The 7,883-nt window shown below is 42.1% G+C and overlaps 1 pseudogene; it reads right to left on the reverse strand.

Annotated features, from left to right (window-relative positions):
* Positions 1-2,819: 2,819 nt before the first annotated feature.
* Positions 2,820-4,509, reverse strand: LOC101701852 (hexokinase-2-like; annotated as a pseudogene).
* Between the last annotated feature and the right edge of the window lie 3,374 nt (positions 4,510-7,883).

A 7,883-nucleotide genomic window follows, 5' to 3' on the forward strand; every position in this document is an offset into this window, starting at 1 on the left:
AACATTCTCTAACTGGCTCCCAGTTTTGGGAACTGTTTTTCTGCACATTTCCTGGATCTCCATTATTGACAGGTTACATCTACTTAGTTTGCCACACCCTAATTACCTGCCTCACCCCCAGTACTGGGGATTGAACTCAAGGCCTTCACGTTAAACTATATACCTGGCCCTTTACATTATTTATTTAGTTAGTTAGTTTTGTTTTGTTTTGTTTTTGAGACAAGGTCTCGCTTTGTGGTGCATTGTGGCCTTGAACTATGTAACTCAGGCTGGCCTCAAACTCATGGAGATCTTCCTGTCTCAGCTTTCCAAGTGCTGGGATTACAGGCATGTGCCACCACACCTGGTCTGTTTTTGGTTTTTATTTTTATTCTTTTCAGACAGGATCTCACTATGTAGTTCAGGTTGGCCTTAAACTCTAGTATGTAGCTCAGGCTGGCCTGGAACTCATAGCAGTCCTTCTGCCTCAGCCTCCGTATATTTTTATTTTGAGATAGAATCTAAATTGCCCTGGCTGGGCTTACACTTGTGATTCCCCCAGCCTTGGCCCTCCTGAGTGCTAAGGTTATAAGTGGACACCACCAATCCTGGCTCAACCTGCACTTAGCAAACACACATACAAATACACATACACACACATGGGTCCACATGTTTGTACCCACCCTGCACCTCAAGAAAACCAAATCAAGACACAACAGAACCAAAGTCTAGAAATTTGCTATTTTTTCTCTAGTTACAGGCTCTAATTTAGAAACCTGGGTGACTTTGTGGGTATTTTCTTTTTTTTGTTTTGTTTTGTTTTGTTTTGTTTTTGTTGTTTTGGTACTGGGGATTGAACTGAGACCTTGCGCTTGGGAGGCAAGTGGTGGAACCACTGAGCTAAATCTCCAGCCCTGTGGGTATTTTCCTTTAAATACATATTTTGTCTGTTCTGTTTTTTAAAAAATTTATTTATTTTATAGGTCTAATTAATTATAAACACAGATTAACAGCCAGACTAACAGACCAAAAAAAGTATAAAACACATTAAAAAGTTACATAAACAGGGCCGGGGATTTAGCGCAGTGGTTCCGCAGCCTGCCTTGCAAGTGCAAGGTCCCAAGTTCAGTCCCTGGTACCAAAAAAAAAAAAAAAAAAAAAAAAAAAAAAAACCAAAGAAAAAATGTTACATAAACAAAGATACACTTTTAGTGACATTGGCCATGCTGGATTACAATAACTTTTTCCTTTCTTTTTTTTCCTATTATCTGACTTTTCTTTTTCACTTCATTTATATACTGGGTTTCTCACATAAGAGAAACCATGCAATATTTAAACCTGTGTATCTGATTTACTTCACTTAACATTATGGTCTCAAGATATACCTATTTTTCTACAAACGACTCCAGTTTATCCTTCATGGCAGAGTGTGTTCTGTTTTATCTTGTGGTGAGCAAACTTCTTTTAAATGCTGACCTTCTAACCAAATTTCTTTGCAAGAAAATTTCTTTTCTAAATGTTTTTTTCTTTTCATCTTCTTCAGCAGTGTTTGATTCCACCAAGATACCTGTTATGGTTTGTGTTTAGATGTCCCCCCAAAGCCTCATGTGGTTATAGGGCTTTTTCAGAGGTGGATGAATTTAAACTGTGTGATGCTGAGATTAAGGGTATGTGATTACCTAGTCAATCCACTGATTGGTTTGGCCCTAATCTTGGTAGTCTGGATAAGATAAAAGGGGCAGAAAGATGTTGTTAGGCCAAGCATGGTGGTACATGCCTCTGTAATCCTAGCACTCCGGAGGCTGAAGTAGGAGAATAGCTGGGAGTTCAAGGGCAGCCTGAGCTACATGAGTTCAAGGCCAGTTGGGAGACCTTGTCTCAAAAAAAAAGAAAAGAAAAGAAAAAGACAAAGATGCTGGTAAGGTCCCTTATTGCTTTGCTACCTTTGTTCTGCCATGAACTGTTGCCCTCTGCCATGTCCCACCCTGCCTTAGAGCCAGCCAATTATGGACTGAAACTTCTATGAACTGTGAGCTAAATAAAGGTTTAGTCACTTAACTGTAGGTGTGCAGTATTTTGTCTCAGCAATGAAAGAAAAGTAAGGAAACACCCAAGAGAATTTATTCTCTATGAGGCATCTACACTGCCAGAAAAGGTGACCTCATGGGCTATTTTCACCTATATATAATTTTTCTGGCTCCTCAGTTTTTTTCTGTGACAATAAAGCTTTCCCGTAATCAATTTTCTCCCTCTGTGTGTGTATTTTGAAACTGGGTCTTGTTCACTATGTTGCATGTGCTGGTCTCAAACTACTAGGCTTGAGTGATTATCCCACTCCAGCCTCCCAAGTCACCACAGGCAATGCCACTGTTGCCAGCTTCTTTCTGTGTTTCTAAATCTCAGTTTCTGGCTAATGATCAAGTCTGGATCTACTTTTTGTTTTGATTTATATACAACTGTTGATGGTAACAGCAGGGAAGCTGGTGTTTATTTGTTTTTGATGACCAGAGGCAGACAGACACAAGAAATCTGGTCACTGTTGAAAAATGGAAGTCAAGGTGTCTGTCCTTTTATTTTTGTCTTTTGGATTATCAGTTAGTTTATCTCAGTGTCTCAGCATCCTCTGTGTTATTTGTGTATACATCATGGTTGTTAATTAGCTAAAAACATTTCATATGTCTGTGAACAAAAATTAGCTCTCTGAAATCTGGAACTATTAAAAACTAACAGGTGGGCCGGGGATTTAGCTCAGTGGTTTCGACACCTGCTGCGCAAGCGCAAGGACCCAAGTTTGATCCCCGGTACCCAAAACAAAACAAACCAAAACAAAAACTAACTGGTGATTTTTCTGCTGTTTCTTTTTTTTATACAGGGGTGGCACATACATAGGTGAGCAACATCTTCACAGGGGCAATAGTGTGTGTCTCCTTGCTTAGACCTCGCTCTATTTCAACCTTCATCGTTCTCTTGACCTCCAGCAGCTGCTCATGGCTCAGGCTCAGAGGCTCAAGGGTTTTCTGGTGGGCTCGGTGTTGGTTAGCCACCGGATAAGCCACCGCAGTCACTATGGCTCCCCCTTTGCCACTGCCGCAGTCGGGTACCAGCCTCCGCACAGCTTTGTGAAGATGCTGGGCGAAATGAGGGTGCTTCTTGTAAAAGGAGAGATCAACCCTGATGGTGGAGTGCAGCTGATCCTCGCCCTTCTTTTCCCTGAGGCACCACAGCAGGGTGACCAGTGTGGCTGCACACAGGCTGGCACAGCGTGTAGACATGATCTGGCCGACTCGGCGGGTGGTCGTGCAGTCTTCCTGCAGGGGATCCATGCCCCGCCACGCTAGGACCTGGTAGGCCTTCTGGATGCCATCCTTCTCCTCTTCAATATCTGAAACATCTTTGGTCTCAAAGCTGCCTGTGGTGAGGAGCTCTGGACTGAGCTTTCCCCTGAAGAGCAGCTCCTCCTTGGCCATCTGCACCAGGATAAACCTCACCAGCTCCCCCATCTATATCCCGATGATCATCTCGAACAATTGCTTCCTGGGGTTCAGTGAGCCTGTGTCAATCTCTTGGTCAAACTCAGTGCTGTCGTCATTGAATGTGCCATCATCTCCAAAGGGCCCCCACTCCATGTTGATACACATTTGCCCCTCATCGTCCTCTACCATGTCAATGTGTCCCATCTCCTCCATGTAGCAGACGTTGCTACCAGTGCCCACAATGAGACCAATTTCACAGTTCTGGTCATCATAACCACAGGTCATCATGGTCCCAACTGTGTCGCTCACCATGGCCACAACAATGTCAATATCAAAGTCCCCTCTCTGCTGGATGGCCTTCTGGATCAAAGCCACAATGTATGGGGCTGGGGATTTAGCTCAGTTGTTACGCCGCCTGCCTCGAAAGCGCAAGGTCCCAAGTTCGATCGCTGGTACCACAAAAAAAAAAAAAAAAAAAAGCCACAATGTCTCTGCCTTCCACTCCACTGGATTTGAATCCCTTGGTCCACGAGACCAGGAAACTCTCATCTAATTTAGTCTGGTGGCAGGGGAAGGAGAAGGTAAAGCCCAGCAGGAACTTCTTGTCTTTGATTTGTAGCTTATCCATGAAGTTGGCTAGGTATTTGGCAATGTGGTCAAACAGCTGAGTGCTGGTGCCTTGCGTAATGTCCTCCAGGATGGTAGATCTGATTCTCAATCTCATTCTTCTGGAGTCCATTGTTTGTTACTTTTACCGAGAGCACACGGAAATTGGTCCCCTCCAAGGTCCAGGCCAAGGAACTCTCCATGTTCTGTCCCATCTGGGGTGGACCTCACAAAGGTGGGCAGCATTTTCACAGAAGCAATGGGATGGGTGGTAGCTCCAAGCCCCTTTTCCATCTCCTTTCGGAACCTCTTAGAAATGTCCAGAAGGGTCTCATCAGAGAGATGCATGTGGTAGATATTGGTCAACCTTCTGCACTTGGTTATGGTTGAGCTCCCTGAAGAGGCAGGAGATCAAATATGAGGCAATCATCCTGCTGTGGGAAGATGGCATGAAGTTGGGAAACCAAGGTGCAAAGGCTTTCTGGGAGGCTGGTGGCACGGTCTGACTGCTTTGTACCCAGGCTCGACTGCTGGGCGGGGATGGGGTCCCAGGCAGCCCACAAAGCAGGCTAATAGCGATTGCCAGCCGAAGGGAGGGGGCTCAGGTTTTCAGAAACAGGTTTTTGGAGTAACAACTGCTAGAAACTGCTTAATTATCACTCCTGGTGACTTGTTTGGTTACCCAGTGTCAAGGCGCTAGCTTCAGCCACTGGGTCACTTAGGAAGAATCACAGCCAAGCTCCACTAGGGCAGTCGGACCTCTCAGGCTCACTCACGCGATGCTTCTGAGAGCGAATCTTCCTAGATGACTGATGGGCATTGCTAGCGGCCTGGGACTCCCGCGCTAACTCTTCCTACTCTTAACTTCCGATGTTCCTAGAATTCATTCTTTGATTTTAGAGAACACAAACTCACGTTTTGGATATCTAGCAGGTTTGGGAGTTATGTCTATTCCCCCTATAACAGCAGGAGGATTGCCGAGAGTTCGAGGCCTGCCTGAACTACACGAGACCTTGTCTCAAACAAAACCAAAACCAAAAAAAACCCCCACAAACAAAAATAACAAAAAAGAAAGATACCTTTTATAATGGTTCATTTATATTTCTGTATCTATGGCTATATACTTTCTCTCTAAACATTACGGGAGCTTAGGGCTGGGGATTTAGCTCAGTGGCACCACACTTGCCTGGCATGCTCAAGGTTCTGAGTTTGATTCCCAGTACCAAATAGAAAAAAACAATGAACATGAGGGTGGTTTTGGAACCCTCATTAAGTAAAGGTGATGACCCACCCAGTAAAGAATACAGCCAGCATGAATTTGGGGGTTCTGGTAAGACCTCCTGGAATTAACTCCAAAAGAAGAGTCTGAGTCCATTTTATTGAGCTGGGTCTTTTTTTAAAAACTTAACTTTATTGGGCCAGAGATTTAGCTCAGTGGTTCCAGCACCTGCCTCACAAGCAAAAGGTCCCGAGTTTGATCCCTGGTACCAAAAAAAACACAACAACAAAAAACCCCACTTTATTGGTACATTTTAGGTATATATTATGATCATATTCATCATTGGGAATTTGTACCTATACATAATATATCTTAGTTCTTGTTTTTCCCCTATTCCTCTTCCCTCCCTTCCACCCCTCTACTCCTCCCTATTTACAAATGCTTTGTTTCCATTCTTTCCTCCTTTTCTCATAGTTTTTTCTTTCTCTTCTTTCCTTCCCCTCTTCCCCTTCCCCTTTGAATCTTTTCTTCCCATTTTACATTATCTATTATACATTTTGATCTTCATTTACACTTTCAGTTTCTCAAACCAGAGAAGTGAGCTCAGTCTTTTATGGGTGGGGTAGGGGAGTTAGTGGGATGGGTTTAGGTGGGGTGATGCGAAGTGAGGTCATGAGACTGGGGTATCAAGAATGGCTGAGTACATGGCTATAGCAAAACAGAGCATGGACAGAACAATATGGTACTGGGGACTGAACCCAGAGAACGCCCAGCTACACCCAAGCCCTTTTTATTTTTTTTAAATTTTGAGACAAAATCTCCCTAAGTTGCCCAGGCTAGCCTAGAACTCAAAATCCTCTTGCCTCAGCTTCCTGAGTAGCTGGGATTCCAGGTGTGTGCCACATCTCACTAATAAGGTATTTTAACAAGGCTCTTGTTTGGATGGCTTATGGCATTTAATAATTACTGATCTGATTTATGTCCATACTTTGGTCTGACAAGCCTTTTAAGTATTGTCCTTCTCAAATTCAACCCCAAATTAAAAATAACAAAACTTTTCACATGTCTTTTACACCTAAGCTTCACTTGGAGTTTTCTAGACAGACAATGGTGGACAATCACAAAGATGTTTCTTTTAGCTTATTAAAAGAAATAATGCTAAATAGAGTTATTTAGTACTTGGTCTTCTTCTTTGGCAATTCATATGTATCTAGGAATCTGTCCATTTCTTCCGTGTTTTCCATTCTATTAGCATACAGGTTCTGGAAGTATGTATTGATGATCCTCTGGATTTCTGCTGGGTCTGTTGTGACTTCACCTTTTTTGTTCTTAGATGCATGGATTTGAGCCTTTTCTTTCCTTTTTTTGATAAGGTTGGCTAAAGGTTTATTGATTTTATTTATTCTTTTGAAAAACCAACTCTTTGATTCATTAATTTTTTGTATCATTCTCTTAGTCTCCATTGCATTGATTTCTGCTCTGATCTTTATAATTTCTTTTCTTGTATGAGCTTTGGGTTTGTTATGCTCATCTTTTTCTAGGAGCTTGAGGTTCTGCATTAGGTTATTTATTTGAGTTCTCTCTGTTTTCCTAATGTGGGCATTCACTGCTATGAATTTCCCATGTAGAACTGCTTTCATTCTGTCTCATAGATTCGTGTATGTTGTACTGGCCTTATCATTTATTTGTAGAAACTGTCTAATTTCTTCTTTAATTTCCTCTGTGACCCCTTGGTTGTTTAGGAGGGTGTTATTCAATTTCCATGTGTTTGAGGGAGTTTTGCAGTTTCTTATGTTATTGACCTCCAATTTTATTGCACTATGGTCTGATAATATACAGGGGCTAACTTCAATTCTTTTACATTTACTTTGGCATGTCCTATGTGGTCTATTTTGGACAGTGACCTGTGTGCAGCTGAAAAGAATGTGTATTCTGATTTTGTGGGGTGGAACACTCTGTAAACATCTATTAAGTCCATTTGTTCAATAGCTTGGTTCAGTTCTAGAATTTCCTTGTTAACTTTTTGTCTAGATGATCTATTTGTGATAGTGGGGTATTGAGGTCCCCCACTACAATTGTATTAGTGCTTATTTGGTTTTTCATGTCCATTAATATTTGTTTTGTATAGTTGGGGGCATTCGTGTTTGGTGCATATATATTTATGATTGTCATCTCTTCCTCTTGCATTGTTCCCTTTACAAGGATGTAGTGACCATCTTTGTCTCTCTTAATTAGTTTTGGTTTGAAATCTACTTTTTCTGCAAATAAGATTGCTGCCCCTGCTTTTTTCTGGGTTCCTGTCATGTGGCGAATGGTTTTCCATCCTTTTTTTTTTTTTTTTGGTACCGGGGATCGAACTCAGGTCCTTGCGCTTGTGCAGCAGGCGGCGAAACCACTGAGCTAAATCCCCGGCCCCTGTTTTCCATCCTTTTACTTTCAGTCTATGAATTTCTTTTTGAGTTATGTGTGCTTCTTGTATACAGCATATTGTTGGATTTTGCTTCTTAATCCATTCTGTCAGTCTATTTCTTTTGATCAGTGAATTGAGGCCATTAACATTGATAGTTATAATTGATAGATATTGACTCATCCTTGTCATGATGTTT

The sequence above is a fragment of the Heterocephalus glaber genome, unplaced genomic scaffold (assembly GCF_053883595.1).
Source record: "Heterocephalus glaber isolate CG9 unplaced genomic scaffold, H.glaber_assembly_v1.0 deba00000621, whole genome shotgun sequence".
Taxonomy (NCBI): domain Eukaryota; kingdom Metazoa; phylum Chordata; class Mammalia; order Rodentia; family Bathyergidae; genus Heterocephalus; species Heterocephalus glaber.